Source organism: Symphodus melops, assembly GCF_947650265.1.
Source record: "Symphodus melops genome assembly, chromosome: 4".
NCBI classification, from domain to species: domain Eukaryota; kingdom Metazoa; phylum Chordata; class Actinopteri; order Labriformes; family Labridae; genus Symphodus; species Symphodus melops.
The window spans coordinates 2,958,620-2,979,900 of NC_136694.1; the positions used below are offsets into that span (position 1 = coordinate 2,958,620).

General features: G+C 41.7%; 1 protein-coding gene across 4 annotated transcripts in view; it reads left to right on the forward strand.

The window, feature by feature from the left end:
* fhit (fragile histidine triad diadenosine triphosphatase) overlaps positions 1-21,281 on the forward strand; it is a 252,603-nt gene that overhangs the window by 16,305 nt on the left and 215,017 nt on the right. For 3 of the 4 annotated variants that reach the window (XM_079340579.1, XM_079340581.1, XM_079340580.1), the window contains one exon: positions 12,051-12,130. The exons of the other annotated variant lie outside the window; for it this stretch is intronic. The gene's annotated coding sequence lies outside the window, so the exon portion shown is untranslated. The remainder of the gene's footprint in view (positions 1-12,050; positions 12,131-21,281) is intronic. 4 annotated transcript variants of the gene reach the window in all.

Below are 21,281 nucleotides of genomic sequence, written 5' to 3' on the forward strand. Positions count from 1 at the left end.
ATTCTGTGCACTGAGTGCCACGTCTCTTCATGTAACGCCGGAGGTTTCATAACCAGAGGCCACGAATGCACCCGAGCCCGTCAAAGTGCATTCATTAGGACATACTTATTACTTTAACATAGTCAAATATCAAAGTCGAAGACAAGAGGAAAAAAAACAAAAACCCTTTTCATTAATTGAATTGAATACATGGGACGATTTCACGAGATGTGGAGCTCTTAATGTGTCACTCTACTGATTTAATGGCGAGAGGAAAGAGCACTTTGCTGCTCATTTCTTCAGTGAAAAGCGGAATTAAAGACAGAAGCAGAAATGGATTCAGTTTAACAGAAGCCTGTTGCATTTCAAACACCACCTGATCGCTAATTTCACTTCATGATGCATAAAGAACATCTCTACCGTTTTATATGATGCGCAAACATTTACAAGCAGTTAGACTCCTCATTACACTGATATTTATTCCTGCAGTTATTGTGAGTCTGCTCTCCAAACACTGATCTGTGAGTCAGATTGCAACTGCCACAGGTATGATGTATGTCCTCATTGCTCTGCTGTCTGGAAGGATTTTCTTTATCCGTTCTCATTGGCCCTCGTGCTAAAAACCAAACTCTGATTAATTGAACTGCACACTCAGTACATGAGTGATGGTTTACTTTCTCATCTGCAGAAAGTTCTTAAAACTAGTTACTCAAACAGGCTGGCTGCTTGCTTGTATTTATTGGTTCTTAAAAACACCAGAGGACAAGCATAGTTCTTAGATTTGTTTGGCTAGAAAAAAAAAAATCCCTCAGCTTAAAGCAGTCAGTGAGTCGAGTATGACCGTCCTTGAACAAAGAATGTATGCATACTTTATGGAAACGGAGCAGAGGAAGATGACATGTTAGAAGGCTCCCTGTCTTTATTTAAAATAAAGGACATGGCACACACACACGTGGTGGATGTGTCTTTGAAAGCTTTTGTTGGGGCGCTGGTGGCGTACTCCATGTGGGGAGGTTTTAGTTCTTTGATTGTAAAGACAAGAAAAGAAGGACGACTGTGAGTTTAATTTATTTATTACAAACGATCTGTTTATCCAAAGCAAACCCAGTAACTAGGGATGCGTGATACAGCTAGTTTTGTAAGATATATTGATATATTTTTACCAAGCTATAGGGTAAGACTATGTTGTTGATATCGATATAGTTTAATAACAATATAATATGAAAATAACATCTGTCGAGCTGCCAGTTTGAATCCCACTGTCTCTCCTTCTTCACCCTCCTCCTCCTCTCTCTCTCTCTCTCTCTCTCTCTCTCTCTCTCTCTCTCTCTCTCTCTCGCTCTCTCTCTGAACAAAACACTGTTTATGTTTTGATGCAGAAAATTAATGAATTAAGTTTATTTTCATGTATATGTTGAACTTAATGTAAGCCATATCAATATAAATGTAGTATTGAGATTCAGCAAAAATATTAAAAAAATGGAGGTATGAGTTCTGGTCCATGTCGCCCAGGCCGACCAGGAACACCATGGTTGTGATTGTCCTCGTCTCTGCAGTAAAGTTACAAAGTTTGCTAATTAAACAAAATGTTCCAGGGGAAAAGAAATGATCACAGAATAATTGAGTGACTTTTGTTTATCCTCTGTTAGCCATCACAAGTTGTTTTCAACATGTCCTGTGTGGACAGCTTCTGTCTGGTTGGTTGCACATTGAAAGGTCATCCAAAGACAGGTGAGATGGAAAATCTGATCAGCACACAACACGCAAGGTATGCTGTCTGCTGCTCTCTCTTCTCCTCTCCACAAGCTCATTGAAACGTGGTTACTGTGTAAAGGATCTTCAGATATCTGTGACGTCACAACGCAAGCTGGAAGCATTTAGAGGATGTGTTGACAGAACTGAGTACAGAAGACGTTTTTCATTACTGACAGACCGACTGACTGACTGATGTTCTGACTGGCTTTATGTCTTTCTTGTCTTTTTGTACATTGGTCCCTAACTGGGAAGCTACAGTTTAAGAGCAAAAAAAAAAAAAAAAGCACCAGAAAAACATGATCTCTGTTAATATATGGAAGTGTTGGTGTGCCAATACAGTGCATTGTTTTATTGAATTTGCAAAAAGAAACATGGTATCATTGCGACGTGAATTAATACAAAGTGTGTGATGAAGTTGAGGGTGAAGGCAGGGTTGGTCATTTCCACCAGACCCACTTTTTAAGATTTTGCTTCAAATAGTTTTTAGGGCATGACAGAGGTCCCAATCTGATGGACCAATCACACGCCTCCCTTCTGGACCCCATGCATGAGTTGGGGTCCGCTTCCTGACCAATGGCGCTCATGCATGTAAGTGAGGGGGCGTGGCTTTTGAGGGAGCACAGAGGGGAGCAGGGGAATGCTACTTTCTCAATCATGCTAGTTTTCAAAAATTACCAACCCTGCCTTTAATTGGTTTGTTAGCTCATCCTGGTACCTGTCATCATGTTTTACGGTATATTAGGATTGTGTTTTGGTTTCACTCAAATTACCCTGCATCCATGTCATTGATGATACTTGTTCCTGAGTTTATCCTTGTGACATATTCGTGTGATTTAAACTCAGTCAGTGCGTCTTCTAGCTTGTTGGTTTAATTAATTAATTAAATCTTTTAACCTTCCCGGGGCTGAAGTCACCACTCAGGCAATCCAGGTATCACTTGACGATAGAATAAAGATTTTACATTTATAATGTGCATCCCAGCCGTGGAAGTTTCCAGCCCTTGACAGTCCATCAGTCGTGAGATAACGGCGGTGATCAAGGTCACTTTGCATCGGAGCCGTGCTGCCACGGGTGGACTTCTGCTGGAATAGGTCCAGGAGCTTCACTGCAGCATCCTCTGCATCTGTCATACATGTCAAAGTGATCTGAACCTTTCAAGCAGCTCGCTATGTATGAAGGTTACTAACTCGCCCAACTGAACCAAGACATAAAAAACATCCTGGTCCAGTTCATAGATCGCAGATCCTTTTTTCCTTTTTGCATCAGTCAATCAGACTTGGGATGCTTTTTTGGGACCATCAGAAAAATCCATTTCTCCAACAAAACCTTCCCAGTGTGAGTTGTAGTTCTTGAAGTAAAATGCTATTTATCAATAAGAATAAAAAAAGGCCAGTAGTCTCATGGTCATCCACCTGGGCCTGTGCTACGAGGCAGGATTTGAGCTTAGCGGGGTCACTTCAGGGTTTTTAGTCCTACGAAGGTCGTTCACTTTCTACGTGGGTTTATCATGATTTAACATTATAATCCAATAAAGTCAATGGTTATTTTTATATCATCCTTCAATAGAGACTAAAAAAGCACCAGAGCCTTTCAGTGTTTTTTTTTTTTTTTTTTTAAAGATTATGTTTGAGTGGCCTTCTTACTGCTTTTGTCTTTGTTTTTGTCACAAATATTTTTCGTGTCCCGATGTCTCTGTTTGTTATCATCAGAGCTGCAGCTGAAATATGACTCCTCAAAATCATTCAGTGTGGAGAAAAAACAGGAATTATTTTGGTCAGTTTGAAGGTGAAATAACGATGCAAAAATATAAAAAGCCACAGTTTACACGTTGATACTCGCTGATTTTTCTTCTGTCTCCGACTTGTCCTTCCTGCGTTTGTTCCTGCAGCTGTAACTTTAGTCTTTGGGAGCCTGTCTATCGTCAACTTCTTCTTCTTTTTAAATGTAGTTTGCTCAGAGTTTGTAAAATATGACGATCTGTTGACGGCAGACACAGCTAAGCTTGTGATAGGTGAAATGAAAATAACTCTGTGAAACTCTGGGTTTATCTGTCAGGTTGATAACCAGCTTCATATGAATGTTAATCATGGTTTCTTAAGTCAGGCTTAGTGAAGCCAGATAAGCCAAAGAGACCCTGGATATGTGGAGCTCACCTCGCTGCTGTTCTTTATGTCCAGTCCAAAAATACATCAACTGGAAGTCCAGAGCTGGTTTTTTACAGCCTTCAAAAACAACTAACATAAAAAAAAATAATAATTTAACATGACTTAAATGATTCATTCCAATGTTTCAGCTCAATGTTTGAACATGTGGTATTTTTATCAACTTTCTGTTTGGAGAAAACACAAATTCTTTCCTTTGGTGATTGTATCCCAACTTTGAACTGGGTTGTCAATCACTGGCTGTGTATTATTATTAATTTAGATGGACACAAAATTGCACTAAAGTGAGGCCAACATATTAGTTGTATCCAAGACCAACACTGACACCTTTTGGTAATAAACCTAAAAATCTCAGCTGGGACGGCAGAGTTTCATCACAGAACTATTATTCTGTCATTATCTGGACTTGTAAAAACAATGACGCAAAAATCACATTTCATCATTTTAATCTGGCTCTGGATGTGAAGAATTACGACCAAAAAGCTGTGTGTTTGCTCCACGGTCTCTTTTTTTCCTTGCTGACGTGACGTTTACGTTCGCATGCTGCCTTTTTAAGCACTTTAAGAAGCCGGACGTGTTGCCAGCGACGTACCCGCTGAACAACGTCGGCAATCTTGTGTTGTTACCGTCTCTGTGTCCATCGGTGTTTTTCACTGGGAAACTGAAATGTTCCCACACAGGAGACCTCGAGCAGGGGATCTACCACCTCGAGCTGCTTAATTGTTTTGGCGGTCATGACACTTTGTGGGAACACACACCATTTGTAGTTTCACCCAAGTCCCATCTGTTACCATTGAGGAGGCGGGGTTTATGACCTGTACTGCAGTCAGCCAGCAGGGGGAGCTCTATAAATATGTTGTCTTTACTCCCGGGCGGCTGTTGCTCCGTCCTTCTGAACACACCGTCGACGCTCTGTATCTTTGACCTCCTGCGTGAAACACTCAGGTATTACTTATAAGCGTGCGTTTGAAGCTCGACTAGTTTTAAAGAGCAGCAGTAACCTTCATTACCGAAGGATGTGGCTTTTCAGTGAACAGATCCCGAAGTTTACTGCTCTGATTTTTCTCATGAGAACAATTTACATCTTAAAATTCCCAACAGTTGTCGCTTTCCTGAAACTGATCCATTCCAGCTACAAAGCAGACATTTCACTCGTAATGAATGGAGACTTGTATTCTCTGCTGGTGAGTTTGGACTGTTCCATGAACTGCTGCATGCATTGATTATACTTGACATGTATCCAAGGGCACATTTTATGGATGCTATGTATGTCTGAATGTATGATTCAGCCAGTCACATGACATCACTTTTTGATGCCTGTTTGCCGAGAGCACTGTTGAGAGTCCTTCATGTTTTTGTAACATAAAATTGATCAAAGACTGGACCAGCTATACCACAAAAAAAACCCCAGTATGCTCTCTCACTGATTTATCACAGCAGTCCTAAAAATAAATGCCAAATAAATACTGAGTCATCGTTTTAGTAATTATACTGAGATGCCAAGTGCCCAATTTAGGACCTTTACCTACAGGCGTGTTGCTCTGTTGTTGTTGCACTGGCTTGGCACCATTAGGAAAAAAAAAAAAAAGAAAAGATAGATTTATTTTTGGGCCTTTATTAGAGAGATAGGACAGCGGTTAGAGAGAATACAGCGTCGGAAATCAGAGAGAGAGAGGGATCGGATTTGAACCTGAACCTGACCTAAGATACCCCATAGTGGCGTTTTCTTTTTTTTGCAGCAGAACCAGGTTCACAGTGTGAAACCCTTTTTCTGAACACATCATATTAAATAATTATTTGTGTCTTTGTCTTAGTGGATTGGACCTGTCTCTGTAGTTCAGATATGAATATTTGATCCACGTGAAAATGTCCCCGTTGTGTGTGCGTGACAGAGAGAAGTAGGCCTAACTGTCGTGTTCTTGGCTTTACCTTGAAAAACTCTCAGTAGACTTCATCTTTCCGGCTCCTTGCGGTGTTTCTGGGACTTGTGTGACCGTGATTCTCCTGAGATTCTGCCCCAATTCAAGTGGCTGAGGACAAAAAAAAAAGATCTATGTTAACTTGAAGAGTGATCTGATGTGATATCCCTGCTGTATTTTTTTTTTACCTTCCCCTTCCTCTCCGTCTTTTCCTCATTTCTGTGTGGAGAGAGATTCTTGTTTTCTCCCTGGGTGTCCTCGTTCCGTCATTCTAATCAGCCCTTTTAATTACTCTCGCTATCAGCCACCCAACGCCTCCCTGTCACCCCTGGGAATCTCACAGAAACGGAAAGGGAATGCAAGGGCTGATGGCAGGCAAGGGGCTCATCAGTGAGGCGATGGGGAGACCGGAGGCTGAGGTAAAACGACAACTTCGCCAGTCCATCAGCGGCACTGCCAGCTCGCCTCTCCTGCCTGCTGGGCAGCTGATGTTGTGATAAATGGACTTTTTCTGTCCCAATCCAATCCAGCAATGTCCTCTAACAGCAGGACACAGAGGCAGAGAAAACAGGCTGAAGGGGCGCTTTGGGGGTGTGGTCTGATGTATGATAATAAGTCAGGACAAGTCTCCTTTTAAAAATAAAGTTTTGTAATGTCATACACTTTGGATTTCCCTCCAGCCTTTGTAATCTTTGTAAAGGTTGGATGGTTGATTTGTTGACACTGTTATACGCGTTAAAGTTTATCGATCAAATCATCAATGACCTACAGTTATTTTGGAAGTCGTGTACACTTCAGTGTGTTGAAGCCGAGTGACGTGAAGCGATGCAGGACCCACAGCAGAGGAGGCTTAGCTAACATTGACAAGCTGAACACAAGCGAATGGATTTTCAGCTCAGTTCGTCTGCTGCTCTGATTTAGATCAGTTTCTTGCCTTCTTTAAAGGAACAACCAGTTAATTATTCCCTTAAAGGAGACATTTCTAACTGTGACACCTAGCGTTTAAAATCACTACTGCAGTCAAAAATTCCAAACGTTGGAGAGAGCTGTCTCCCCCTGGTGATTAAAAAATACGTACTGTGCCTTTAATTGTTGGGATCAAATAAGTTTCCGGCTCCAGACGGATTTCTTTAGGGATGGCTGAGTGCCTTTTGACAGACGAGGCAAAATGTTCAGCTACTGAAGTGCCCATGCTGTAGAACAGCACTGTGTACTGGTTCTGCTATGTTCATCGTAGTGTTTGAACGCTCCCCTTTCTCCTAACAGGACAATCTTACTAAGCAAGTTCATGGTAGTACGTGCAGAAGCCTGGTTAATGTTGGAGCCACATGTCTTGTTGTTATCAGCTGGGATTAGCTGACGACACAACGGGACTGCTGAAGGCGTTCATAATGCTTTTCAGAGTGGTTCCCAACTCGCTACAGGAACAAAGTTAACTCGCGTTTGAGGTCAATCCGAGCTCTGAGATCCGAAATCCCAGTTGCTACGTAAATGGAACTCGCCATATTTATCAAGTTACTTCACTGAGCAGTACGCCACTGTGTTCTTCAACAGCACAAAGATGACCTCATGAAGGAGGAAGTTAGTGGCCTGGTTTGTGTTACTCTCTAACACAGCTTATTTAGCGGTGCATTGGATGATGCTGCCGGCTGCACTTGAGGTCATGGCAGTGCATGACTCAGCATTTTGTAATCGCACCAGAATATCGGACACAGCTCACTTTAATGATGAACAAATGATAAAAAACCATCATCGACTCGAGGGCTGGGCGATTTGACCTCATATCTACATCGCAATTAATCTAAGATAGAATACAGAAGTTCACATTTTATTTGTGTACTGTATTGTAAAGAAGTGTAAAATGAACTGTATAAATCAGTGTCTGCTTTGTGTCTGGGCCTTCCTCCTTCACATGCATTGACAATGTGCCCCTTACATCAAATTGTGACACTTTAAATAAAGACCTTTGGGTAAGGAAATGCATAAATGGTTCAATACTAAAATACAAAAAAAATCCATATTTTCATTGTTTGGTATTTTTGACTGAGGTCCACAAGGACTACATTACAGGAGTGCTATTCAGAACACCTGGCACACACAAAGAAGTATTCAAATTCATATTGAAAGGAAGAAAAAGCCCCAGTGAGATGTTACATCTCTCAGGTTTACAACATGTTAAAGGTTAAACAGATTGAACAAATAAAACATTGTTCACTGAGCTAATGAGAAGATTAAAAGTTAAATATTAATATTAAATATTTAAAACACACCTGTTTGCAAAATCAGCCACCAGGGGGTCCTCAAGCTAAACAATAACAGAAGATGACTTTGTGACGAGTGGGAAATCATGGGAGTGATTCTCTCAGCTGCTCCCCCCGATCAAAATGAACTCTGAGTTGACCGTAGTCATGACGACGGCGTAAAACCAACATGAGGAAGACGATATGTTTACAGACGAGCTGATGATATATCTGAGTATAATTTGTGACATTTTCATCACATCAGCTTTCAGTCGCAGCTCAGGCTGTGTTCCCATGGCAACAATAAACGTGTCGGTAAGACATGTCCCGATAAAACTTTAAAATTACAGATTCTCTGTATTTCATAACTGTTGGAAATATTTTAAGTAATGTACTCAACAAAATATATACAACTTAGGTTGAGTCAGTTTAAATTGATTTTAGGTATTTTAGTGTAAACATTTTACATTTTGTACGTTAATCTCGTTTTTAATCACACGTTTGAAATTGAATTTTTTCACATACATGTTTGTACCGTCTTCTGCTGAGTGCTTTGCTTGCTGTTTGAATTCAAACCTGCTTTTTTTTTTAAATAGAGTAAGGAGCTTCAGGTCAGGTCATGTAGTTAAGCTCAGAAACAGGAAGTGGTTCAGGGTCCCAAACTGAGGTCAAAGAGCTTTAAAGGAACAGCACCAAAGGTCAATGTGTGATGTCATCAGGTGGATGTGACTTTGGACTGGTCAGCTGAGCTGTCTGAGAGTTTGTTAAAGTGAAATGAGACATTCAAAGGGGGACAGTAAGGACCACTATCTACGGAGAGCCTGAAGGGACAAAATAGCACATGATTAATCAAGCTTCAAGGGTTTAAGGCAGGAAATACAGGAAAATGTGATTTAGCTGCACGCTACGCATGTGGCGAGGCCCCGCTGTCTTCTCTTTAGCTAAAGTCAGCTAACACTCGTAGCTACAAACCAAAAGTCACCAAACTCTTTAAAGATAAACTACATTTTATAATTTAACATTAACATAATTAACAGCTCCATTTTTAAGATGAGGAAGAGTGATCATCAGACTTCAGGGTTAACTGAGAGAACGATGGATATGAACCAACACAAAGGCCCCAGACATAAAAAACATCATGATGTAAAACGAATTAAAGAAACATTAACTCAGGTTGTTTTCAATATTTCATCCGCAGTACCTTGGTGTATTTCTTAAGGTATTTAGGCATGTGAATGTCAAGAGCTGCAACTTAATTTATTTATTTCATTTTGATGAATTTTTCATGGATATGGCTCTAAAGAGGGACTCAAGAGAGGGGTACGACAAGCAGGGAATATTGTGCGAGCTAGCTGGAACTAAAATGAATAACTTAAAGCATACACGTTTCCACATCAGACCAACAATCCAAAATTAAATATAGCTCATCCTTTATTATTTTAACATTAAGGCCTCAGCAGTTCTAAAAACATCAATGATTTATATTGTCATCACAACAAAAACAAACATACACGTGGAAATAATAGCTCAAAGGTCAAGTATTAAGAGTTCGCACAGAGGAACAAATCAGAGAAACAAATCTGTCCAATGGAGAGATTCTACTTTGGGTGAAAGTGTTGAATTCACAAAAACAAGTTAGATGAACTTATGTTCTGGGGACGACAATGTCAGTCTGTTAAACCATCCTTAAAGGGTTTATATATCTTCTAAAATAAACACACAGACTTTAAATGCTGATCCCAAAACATTTCCAACACATTCTCAGCCCAGGTCCAAACACGTCCTCTTGTCAGTCTTCGGTCTGTTAGTGTCTGTGAAAAAGGCATCCAAAGCATCGTCCCTTCCTATGAAAACAGGAGACGGTCCGTTTGATAGAAAAACTACCCGGCTGAGTTGAGGAAACATCTGACCCATCTACTGACCCGTCTGTCTCCCTCTTCACTGTAAACATAGACGAGTGCTGTTGTCGCTCCTTCTTGGTGGAAAGTTGAAACCCGGAAAGGTCACTGTAGTCTTCCTCTTCTTTCTTCTCTAAACACTGGACAGTGAGTCCACGCCGCTCTGCTCCGCTGAGCTTCTTCCAACAACTTATTTGAGTGTTTAAGAAAAAGAATATCTTCGTGCTCATTCTTGTCTGAGCGGTTTGTGAAGCTGTTAGACGGGAGCACGTAAAAACATTTCCTCAGTCAGCTGGGATGTCTGCATGCTTGCAGTTATACCATGTTACTTTCGGATTTGAACTCACTCCAAATGTCGGATGAGATCGATCCAAGAGTTTTTCCTTGGGCCCACATTTTTTTAAATAGAGGAGGCAATTGTTACCAATCCCATTTGTTGTGAGAGACTATCTCTGCGGATGGGAAAGGGGGGCGGGGAGTCTTTGGAAATAAAACATGATGTCAAAAAATCACTGATGTAAAAGGAGTCCTTCATATGACGCTATAATGAGAATGTAGTTGGACTGAAATCTATTTGAAATGAAAGCTCCCTATCTTCTGAAGTTGTGTTGTGTCAAGGCCAAGATAGCTCTAAACCTAACCCAAACCTGAGTGCACCGAGACCAAGACAAGACCAAAGACATTTAGGGACCGAGACAGGGAGAGACTGAGACGTCATCATGTGTGCAGCTGGCTCTCACTTAAACAGGAACACTGGGAAGATGGAGACTGGAGCTGGGGAATACAAATCCAATCATGAGTGAAGTCCTTTGTTTTAGCTCTTCCAGTGTTTTTCTTCCAATCATAGTAATGATGTGGAAAAGGCCTTTCAGTGGTGGTCTTGACCGGTCTTGATTTAAAATCTGGAGTTTGAGACAAGACAGAGTAGAAATGCTTTCGATTCCAAGACAAGACCGAGACCTTCGAGAAGTGGTCTCGGGACGGGTCTTGATACCAAAACTGATTTAGAGTTCTACATCACTGGAGGAACATGTTATTCATCAAAAGATGCTCCTGGGACTACACGCACTGTGTGCAGGTCCAACTCCTGCAAGACTTTGGGTCTCTTAGGATGTGCAATCTACGATTGAATTTATTTATGCTTCAGTAAAATATCTCGTCAAACCCTGTCTGTAACTAAGTCTCAGCTCAGTCAGGGATTTCCCCGTCCAATCATTTGGACTAGCAGCCAGTCGACCTCATGTGACCCTCCAACTCCTCCAAAGGAACGCCACCTTATTTATAGAATGTATTCACCGATGTTTTACATCCTTAACAGAGCATTAGTGTCTTTGATGCGTTTCACTTGTGTGCTGTGTTCGCCTCTTCCTACCTAAAGACAAGTCTTTCATAACAAACCTTTTCCTTTTTATGGTTTGTCTCTGACGCAGGGCCAAGATAAATATTGTATATACGCCTCTTTCCTGACGCAGTTACAACAGTTTCCTCTCTTGTTCCTCATTCTGCCGCCTTCTTTGACCAGACCGCCGCCCCTCACAGAAGACCGAGGGGGGGGGACTGCTGCAGCCCTCTGGCTTTTAAGAACAACCACTCTCAAGCTGAGAGGTGAACAGTTAGCTGCGCGGTGGATGCTCCAGCACACACTGAACAAGTCCTTTGAGCAAATTGATTCAACAAATGGATCCTAATGATGAAGTGCAGCAGTGCAGGTTCACGTGTTTGTCTTTAACAAGTCACAGCTTTTAACACCTCATTCTTGACACATGCAGCTCTCACTTCAACAGTTTAGAAATGTCACGCGTACACTGCTGATTTAACTCATTAGCACGCGGGCAGAGTTCCAGGTGAGGTTGCGTACCTGTTGGGATTTGTCTGGGAGCGTCTCGGCTCTCTTTGTCAATACGGAAACAGCTTCCGGACAGAGTGCTGCTGTCACATGGGCCTCATCCTTAATCAGTCAACGTAACATCCTGCCTCACAACCCCCATATGTTTGATCACAATGTGACAGAGAAGTCTTATTAGTCCTGTGTACCCTACAGTAATTAAACTCATCTTGTTATTTTCTATTCCCTCTGCCCCCCCCCTCCCCCCCCAGCCCGAGAACCACTTCTCTCCATCCGTTCCCTCCATCCTAATTATCCATCTGCACAGCCGCGGGAAGCCGGCAGGTTGAAGGTAAGTGTATTTACTGCATCACCCCAAAAAAAAAAAAAAAAAAAAAAAAAAAAAAATGCTGAGCCATTGATTTTCCTTTTTTTTTTTTTTTTTTCTCCAAGGACTGTTGGAGCGTTGATAACAGATAGAATGAACATTTCTTTTTTTTTTTTTCATTTATTTTTGGCCTTTATGCCTTTATTATAGAGGGAGGAAAGTGGACAGAGTCGGAAATCAGGGAGAGAGGGTGGGGAGAGACATGCAGGAGATGGGCCACAGGCCGGACGCGAACCCGGGCCGCCCGCGCGAGGACTGAGCCTCAATACATGGGATCGCGCGCACTGCCGCTGCGCCACCGGCGACCCCTAGAATGAACATTTCATGTTGTGTTCATATCCTTCCCTTCGGTACGAAGTGCTGCACACGCTGCAGGTCTTAATGACTGAGCCGACAGCACGACTGCATTCTGTGACTCTGTTCATGTGCAGCTCGCACATTTAGCATTTATAGGAGAGTGTGCAGGCTTCTGTCTGCTAAACCTACTTTCTTGTTGCGTTCTAATGAGCACACAGGAGACACATACATTTTACAAAGAAGAAAACATTGTGATGATTTTTGATCGACGCTTTGGTATTCGTTGCACGCCGAGTCCCTCGCTTTAAAAAACTCACAGGCTTCCAACGGCAGTGGAGGCGATTCAGAACATGCTGAAATTTAAAATAATGCCATTATCACTGTCTGGGATGCAAGATCTTCATCTTCATGGAAATTGCTTTGCATTATTGAGATGAAGCTTCAGTCAGTGGACGTACGTGTGTTCATCCAGCTCATGTGAAGGCTTTGAGTCAATTCTGCAAAAAAACGTCCACACAGACTTTAGATATGATGATTAGATTTTGAAGGTCAAGATCTCTGTGACATCATGTCTGTCCTATTGTTAGAAAAGCAGTATCTCAGCAACACCTGGAGGGAATGCTGTACTTGTAGACATCTTAGATAATAATGCCATCCATGACCAATTAGTGGTCGGGCTCTGCTTACTGTGACTTTGGGCTGAGGTTATCAAAATGTTCATTTTTTTTCCATACAACCTGCTTTTCAATGATACTATGTCTGTTATTTTTTTTTTTTACATTTGATAGCATCAAAAAGTACTGAAACTTTGAAAAAATGAAATGGAGAGAAAGTCATAACATCGACCCCGAGGAGGTCACGAGAAAAACCGAGAGAATAGCACAGTGCCAAAGAGTCGGAGTGGAAAAGGCAGGGTATGGGAAACCATGGCTACTGAAAGTGGTTGTATTGTGCAAGAGATGGAGCTGATAAGTATAGAGCAGCCATTGATTAAACTGCAATTATCGCTAAGAAGAAAAGAAAGGAGATATCAGAGGAGATGGAAAGTGCAGGCTGAGGATGAGGGGATTTGATGCTCTTGTTTGGAAATGGAGGAAATGCAATTTCAATCATTCCAGAAGTCTGCAAATATATTGTCATCTGCAGCCATTGATCTCATTTCAGAACAACCAGAACACGCCTGTAGCCATCCATAGGAGTTAGGACGTGGTCTGCATCCTTTCAATGTTGAGTTAAATGTTTGAGGAAGTATCAGCTTCATCATAGGTTCAGGGCTTCACAAACCTACGGCGTGTGCTGTGGCTTAGATATGATGCGGAACTACACATCAGGTTTAAGTAAATGCAGTTTGCAATCGATCCTGTCCTTTGGTGCTCCGCCCTCCGTCCCACCTGCAGCGCTCTAACAGCCCCCACATAGCAGAGAGTCCTCATACCTGTGAATTCCAAAAGTTGAAGTCCTTGGAGCGTCTCCTGAAGTTGGAGAAGTTGTGTTCACAATCTGGTGCAGGGAGACAATGATGTCACCAGGTAGCTGTGTTTTCATTCAGTCCTGACCTCGGGAGTGTTTGCTGTGAGCTTTATACCACTGCACGATGATTGACAGCCACAACTGCCTGAACACAGCAACATAATAACAACATCATAAAAAAACAGGAAATCCAGACAGAGGGCCGAATCTTTGCAGATACAGACATCCCCAATAACTTCTCCTGGACTGTGAGGGATGATTGAGTTGGAACCTTTTTTTTAGGGGGATACTTTAGATATTGTTGTGTTATTTTTCGGGTCGTATAAATGCAGGGAGTAGACTTTTCCAAATGGACCGGAGTTTATGTAGCAGCGTCTTGCATATTGAGAGAAAAGATGTAAAATTGTTGACAACAAATTGTTGCTTTGGGAGCTTTTTCTCTTTTCACATTCTTTGGAAAAAAAAAAATAAGACTCTCAGCCCAATTTTAGAGTGGGTAAGAGCAGTAGACTCAACTTGTGATTCGTGCAGAGTTTAGTCAACTTATTGAGCACTGGAAAGGAGAACTATTATATCTATTCATGCCAATACTTAAAGTATGTATAAAGCATCTATCATTTTAGTCATGGAATAAACGGCTGTGTTTAAAGTTTGTACCACTTTAAACACAAGTGGTGAATAAATCGCTGCTTCAGGATACTGTGAGCATGTTCATCCAATGCTTTCTAAAACGTACGCCCTGACAGGGGAGGGCGGATCCATTGGGCCAGTCCAGTCCTACATGTTTGAGCCACCAGAACCAGAACTCTGAACCTCCTGACTGTCTACCTCAGGGTCCTCAATAGGTGGCCTCCGGGCCACATCCGGTACGCCGGCTGCCCATTTGTGGTCCCCTAACTGTGTTTTGGTTGGTTCAGCACGTGTATACCGGGACTTGTCTCCATGCCAACGACACACAGACAGACTGTTACTGGGTCACTCACTGCTGCCAGCGCAATTTGTAACTTTCACTTTTGTTTTTGGAGGAGTTCCCATGTTGACATTTTGCCGGCCATAGGAGCCCAGATTAAGCGAAAATGGCGCGTTGCAAGTTCACTACTAACAGAAAAGTCTACAATGAAAATCAGATATTCAAAGAAAAATGGACTGAAAAATGTGTATTCATTCTCCCTGCAACCAGCAAAAGACCTGTGTGCTTCGTATGCCAGGAGACTATAGCTGTGATGAAGATTTCAACTTTAAAATGGCTCAATAAACGGACCTTTAAGTCATTGAAAACAATCCTTGTAGCCCTTTTAAGATTTGTATTAGAGTACCCCTAGTCTACCTGTTCCCTCTTAGTCTGCCATGGATTTTTTTGAGCTAAAGAATATAGCTAAAGAACAGCAGTACGTCATAGAGGAACCCATTTGGCCCCCGCTCCCCAACAAAGCTGAACATAAAAGCTTTCCAATGATCTAAATCGGTCATTTCTTGTTTACAGCTTTTTTTCCTCCAACAGATATGATATGAGATGGTGGGATGGAGAGACATTTCGGATTTTGCTTTACACAGACTTCAGTTCGGTAACAAATACCAAAATACTACATCCTGTTCTGCGGCACTCAACAAATATCTTCTTTTCCTTTTCTCAAGGCTGAGTTCTCTTCTACAACAGGAGTAAAACAACATGGTCCAAACAGAAGGAAATGTACTGTGGGCGCTTGAGCAGTGAATGATAACTGTAAAAATGTGTGTCTTTCATGAGTATTTTCTGCAGAAGAACACAGGTTTGTTGGTGAGTGGGTTTTTATTGACCATTGAGCACCGTGCCACAGAGTTACAATGTATCACAGGCTTTGGATCTATTTGTCTGCAGAACACACTGATATTTTCACTGAATTTCTGTTGACTATACGTATATGCATGTCCATTGATTTTTGTTTTTAATTGCAATTAATTGCATACATATTTAAAATTCCATTATTTTACTTCCTGTTTAGATAAGAACCTGCATTTATTTTGGAAGCCAATAAGGAACTTCCGGGAGATCAAAGGTTACGAGGTTACAGTTCAAGAGGACGTAACAAAGGTCACATGAATATGACTTCTGACTCCTCAGTTGAGCTGTCTGGGAGTTTATTATTGAGTCAAATTAGCCAATCAAAGGCCCTGCAGGGTCGTTCTTCTCTCCATCACCATGACTACAAGGAGATTCTGCGGGGGTTTACCTATGATGCACCAATCAACACGATTAAAAGATATGAACACATTCATATTACATTGTGGTTACATGGTTAATGTTAATTTCACAATTAAAGTTATTCAAATTAGTTCTATTTCCCAATGTCATCCAAAGTCCCAAGCGCCCCACGTTTTAAACGTGACCTCAAACAAACTGGGCATTAACTATTGCAAGGAGAGTTATCTGATGCACTGTGGCTCAGTGGGGATGTGTTGTGTCAGGAAGCTTTAAGCAGCGTCTCTTCATCTCCAGCATGAATAAAACACAGACGTGTGGATGCAGCTTTCAGCCAGCAGCACTTTAAACATTTGGTCCACCTGAGAAATGTTAGTCAAAGATCCACAAAGTGACTGTTTAGCCTGGAAGGGCTTGACTCTCTGTCAGGGTGGATATGATTAATTCAAGCTATTGGCTGCTGTTTGTTTGTGGCCCCTCCATGGTATACTCCCTTTCAGTTAGAACAGAGTTCAGTGACAGCTGGCGTACCGGGAGCACACTGGTTCGCACTAAACAAAGGATCTGAATGGACTGGCTTTTATTTGGCCAATATCTGTCGGAAAAAAAGATTAGGAAGACATTATGACACAGTCTGGTAGCTCTTTTGTTTGAGACGTTTTTACACTATGGGCCCTTTTCGAACACGCTCAATCTGACGCGTGTGGTGCAAAGTGGAGAGTGACGTTTCTGACTAGCGGTGCACAATTTGGGCGCTGAGTAAAGCACAGGGTTCAAAAGGGATGGATTACGTGGTTTTATTATACATTGGTGTGTTTTGGACTTAACATGAATCAAACCAGAGGGTCAGGCCTGCAGGCTGGCACGTTTCAGCAAGTTTGTCAGCTGGGGCTTATTTGGTGTAGTCTCAACCGGACAGTCGGGGTTCGATCGATTTTTCCAATAATCCTGCAGGAGTTTTTTTTTTTTTTTCAGCGAGTTCTAATGCATTCACTTTGAATGCTATCAGGCAATAGATTGTTTTGTGCAGCCAGTATGGCAGCTATTAGCTGTGACGTCAACAGCAGTACCTCAGTCCTGTGCCACTAAACCCCTTAGTGAGTGAAATTGAAGGAAGATGCAAATGATTATCTCTAACAGTCATGTTAGGAAGCCTATTTGCACAGTGCCCTGTTCATGCCAGTTTGCCGTAATTGCGTCAATTTAAAATGATTTGGCCTGTTTGCTTGCAAATACATAAACACACCTATGGCACAGAGTGGTATCCGTGGTTACAGCTGTGTCTGTGCACTGTGCAGGTTGTATGAAAGAGCCTCATTTGGCTCAATGTGCACCTTGTGTCAGCGCTGTTTTACAAAGCTCTGTATCTTGGTAACAACACGTAGAAGGTTGGTTTTCTCCTGCATCTCTGCTCAGTGAATACTTCAGAGCACATACATCATAGATATTCATCCAACCTCTCGGTAATCACGACATTTAGGATTCTGGCACAGTTTCGTACACAACTTGGCTTCACAAATGTTTCTACTCTGTTCCTTTTTCTGATAATATTTTTTTTTTTTGCCCAAGACTGGAATCTTAACTGTCTCTATATCTAGGTAGGTGTTTGCCATATGACTAAAAATGTTATCACGAAGAAAAATGTCATATCAGTCGATATCGATAATTATCACGGTAATCATTGATGCATTCAAATTCAAAAGCACATTTTTGCTTCAGAGTGAAAGTTGAAGAAACCAGATTACTTATGGTTTCATTATTCTTTACTGTCAACTATAACTTAACAGGATCATTTCACCATCATAGGCTCAGTGCATGGAGCTGGAAACGCTCATATAACTTAGCTGCTAGCTAGTAACACTTAGCCTGCTGGCCCGCTGCTTACTGACAGTCCACGCTAACACTGGTTATGTTATTTACAACACGTTCCACGCTAACACTGGTTATATTATTTACAACACGTTCCACGCTAACACTGGTTATGTTATTTACAACACGTTCCACGCTAACACTGGTTATATTATTTACAACGCGGTCCACGCTAACACTGTGTTGGGACGTTTGGTCATTTCTTTCCTTTAGCGTGTTTTAACGGGTCATATCATGTCAAACAGTGAAGGGTCTGTTAATGTTGAACGTTTAGCTCAGCGCTTTCTTTTGTGTCGCTAACGCTAACTTCAGCTGAGTTTTCATTCTGCTCTGTGCGTCTGTAAGCCCGCCTACCCATATCCCTGCAATATGATTGGTTTTTCATCTTCTTTTTAATATCGGATGGCGACTAGCGTTTGATGCACATTAGCTGGCTTCCCAGTGGTTGGGCGCTGTAATTATAGGTTAATTTCTATTGAAATTTTATCGAATATTTTTTATTTTTATTGTAAGACAAATTATATTGCGATAATTATCACTATCGTTTTATCACTTAGGCCTAATTTTAGGTGTACATTTGTGTGGTTATTACAGAAGCTCAAGGGCTGGGTGGCTGTGAATCAGTTGGACATCACTTCATGGACAAAAGAGAAAAGGGACCATCTGGCTTGTTATCAGCGCTCGGTACAAAAGCCAGCATCTGGGGTGAAATGGGGGTGCATTAGTGCACATGGCATTGCACCTTGGTGAAGGATCCATTATGGCTGCACCCATACATACAGGTTTTGGAGCAAAGTATGCTCCAAAATTGACAACATCATTTTCAGGGGCAGGCCTTGTTTTTTGCCAAACCCAGCGATGGATGCATCACAACAGAAGGAGCCGTGCTGGCTCTATGTCGTCGTCCTGAGTGGTAAATGGTGAAGCATTCCACATTCAGAAATCGTCTCCCTCAGCTCCCAAAACAATAACAAAATGTTGTTAATGTGATTCAACTGATTGGTTAACATGACCTTATCCAACATTTTTTTTTAAAACAAATAAACTTACTGGCATCAAATGCAAAATGGAAACAGAATCTTTATTTATCCCAATAAAAATGAAATGTCTCATTTTCAACATTTGTATTTTATCTGTGTGCTGTTTTGATTAAATGTGGTGTTTCAAAGTTTGGAAATCACCACTTTATTTATACACGTTTTACACTATGTATGAAATGATCTCGATATTGCTCTTTTGAAAACAGCCGTAATCGTTTTTAGTGTTCATTTGAAGAAAGTGCTGCAGCTGCTTGATGGTATTTAAAAGCAGTATTTGCACATTGATTATTTTTGAGCTACAAGTCTACCACCTGTAAGAGTTCAGCTTAGTTACATTTGGGTCTGGAATTTGCCGAGGACTACGGAGAGCCCGGGCAGGGTTAACGGGACAGGGACAGGGAAGACACATGAATGAAACATGTTTGAGCACCTGAGTGACACAAAAACAAGCTGAAGAAAGAGCCCAGATATTGACTCTGACAAATAATGCTCCGTGATATATTTTCTGTAGAAGGCATATATGTGACATCTGATATGCTGATGTTCAGATTGCAGCATATTAAAAAAAAAAGAGGTGGACGTCCCGCAGGTGCAGAGTCAGCAGACTGAGGACAAAGAAAGCTCACTTGCTCAAATGCCACTAAAAGAAAGGAATGCAGCATGTGACTTATGTTTTTTTTATTTTTTATCTACATAATCGACAGCTGTTCAACATATCCTGTACCGTTTTCTTCTGCAGCCCCGGTGTCTTGTGGTTTGATTTGTATGGTAATATATGCTTTGGGAAAATGCAGGTAGCGTCAGCAGATTATAAAAAACACATAGAAAACAACACACTCAGTACACCCCTGAGGCAAGACGGTAAATGCCAAATTGGTCCATTTTACATTAAGTGGAATGCAATCAATGTTAGCTGTTGTTTATTTTGTTAAGTCATGGCAACAAACGAGATTGAATGAGAGAAAATAACTTTGCTTTTTTTTTTGTCCTTGTTCAAAATGGATTTATACAGCTGTGGCTGAGTTGCGTATGTGCTGCTCGGTTGTTTCTCGTGTCTCTGCACACAGGTCTGATCTGCTGGACTCTGCAGCGGCTGGAGGTTAGCGGATCAATCATATGTTAAATGACATATATATATATATATATATATATATATACTCAACAAAAATATAAACGCAACACTTTTGTTTTTGCTCCCATTTGTCATGAGATGGACTCAAAGATCTAAAATTCATTCCAGATACACAATATTACCATTTCTCTCAAACATTGTTCATAAATCTGTCTAAATGTGTGATAGTGAGCACTTTTGCTTTGCTGAGACAATCCATCCCACCTCACAGGTGTGCCACATCAAGATGCTCATCAGACACCATGATTAGTGCATAGGTGTACCTTAGACTGTCCACAATAAAAGGCCACCCTGAAATGTGCAGTTTTTGCTTTATTGAGGGTCTGGGGACTCAGAACCAGTCAGTATCTGGTGTGACCACCATTTGCCTCATGCAGTGCAACACATCTTCTTCGCATAGAGTTTATCAGATTGTCAATTGTGGCCTGTGGAATGTTGGTCCACTCCTCTTCAATGGCTGTGCGAAGTTGCTGGATATTAGTGGGAACTGGTACGCGCTGTCGTATACGCCGGTCAAGCACATCCCAAACATGCTCAATGGGTGACATGTCCGGTGAGTATGCTGGCCATGCAAGAACTGGGACATTTTCAGCTTCCAAGAATTGTGTACAGATCCTTGCAACATGGGGCCGTGCATTATCTTGCTGAAACATGAGGTGATGTTCATGGATGTATGGCACAACAATGGGCCTCAGGATCTCATCACGGTATCTCTGTGCATTCAAAATGCCATCAATAAAATGCACCTGTGTTCTTCGTCCATAACAGATGCCTGCCCATACCATAACCCCACCACCACCATGGGCCACTCGATCCACAACATTGACATCAGCAAAGCGCTCACCCACACGACGCCACACACGCTGTCTGCCATCTGCCCTGAACAATGTAAACCGAGATTCATCCGTGAAGAGAACACCTCTCCAACGTGCCAGACGCCATCGAATGTGAGCATTTGCCCACTCAAGTCTGTTACGGCGACGATCTGGAGTCAGGTTAAGACCCCGATGAGGACGACGAGCATGCAGTTGAGCTTCCCTGAGACGGTTTCTGACAGTTTGTGCAGAAATTCTTTGGTTATGCAAACCAATTGTTTCAGCAGCTGTCTGAGTAGCTGGTCTCAGACGA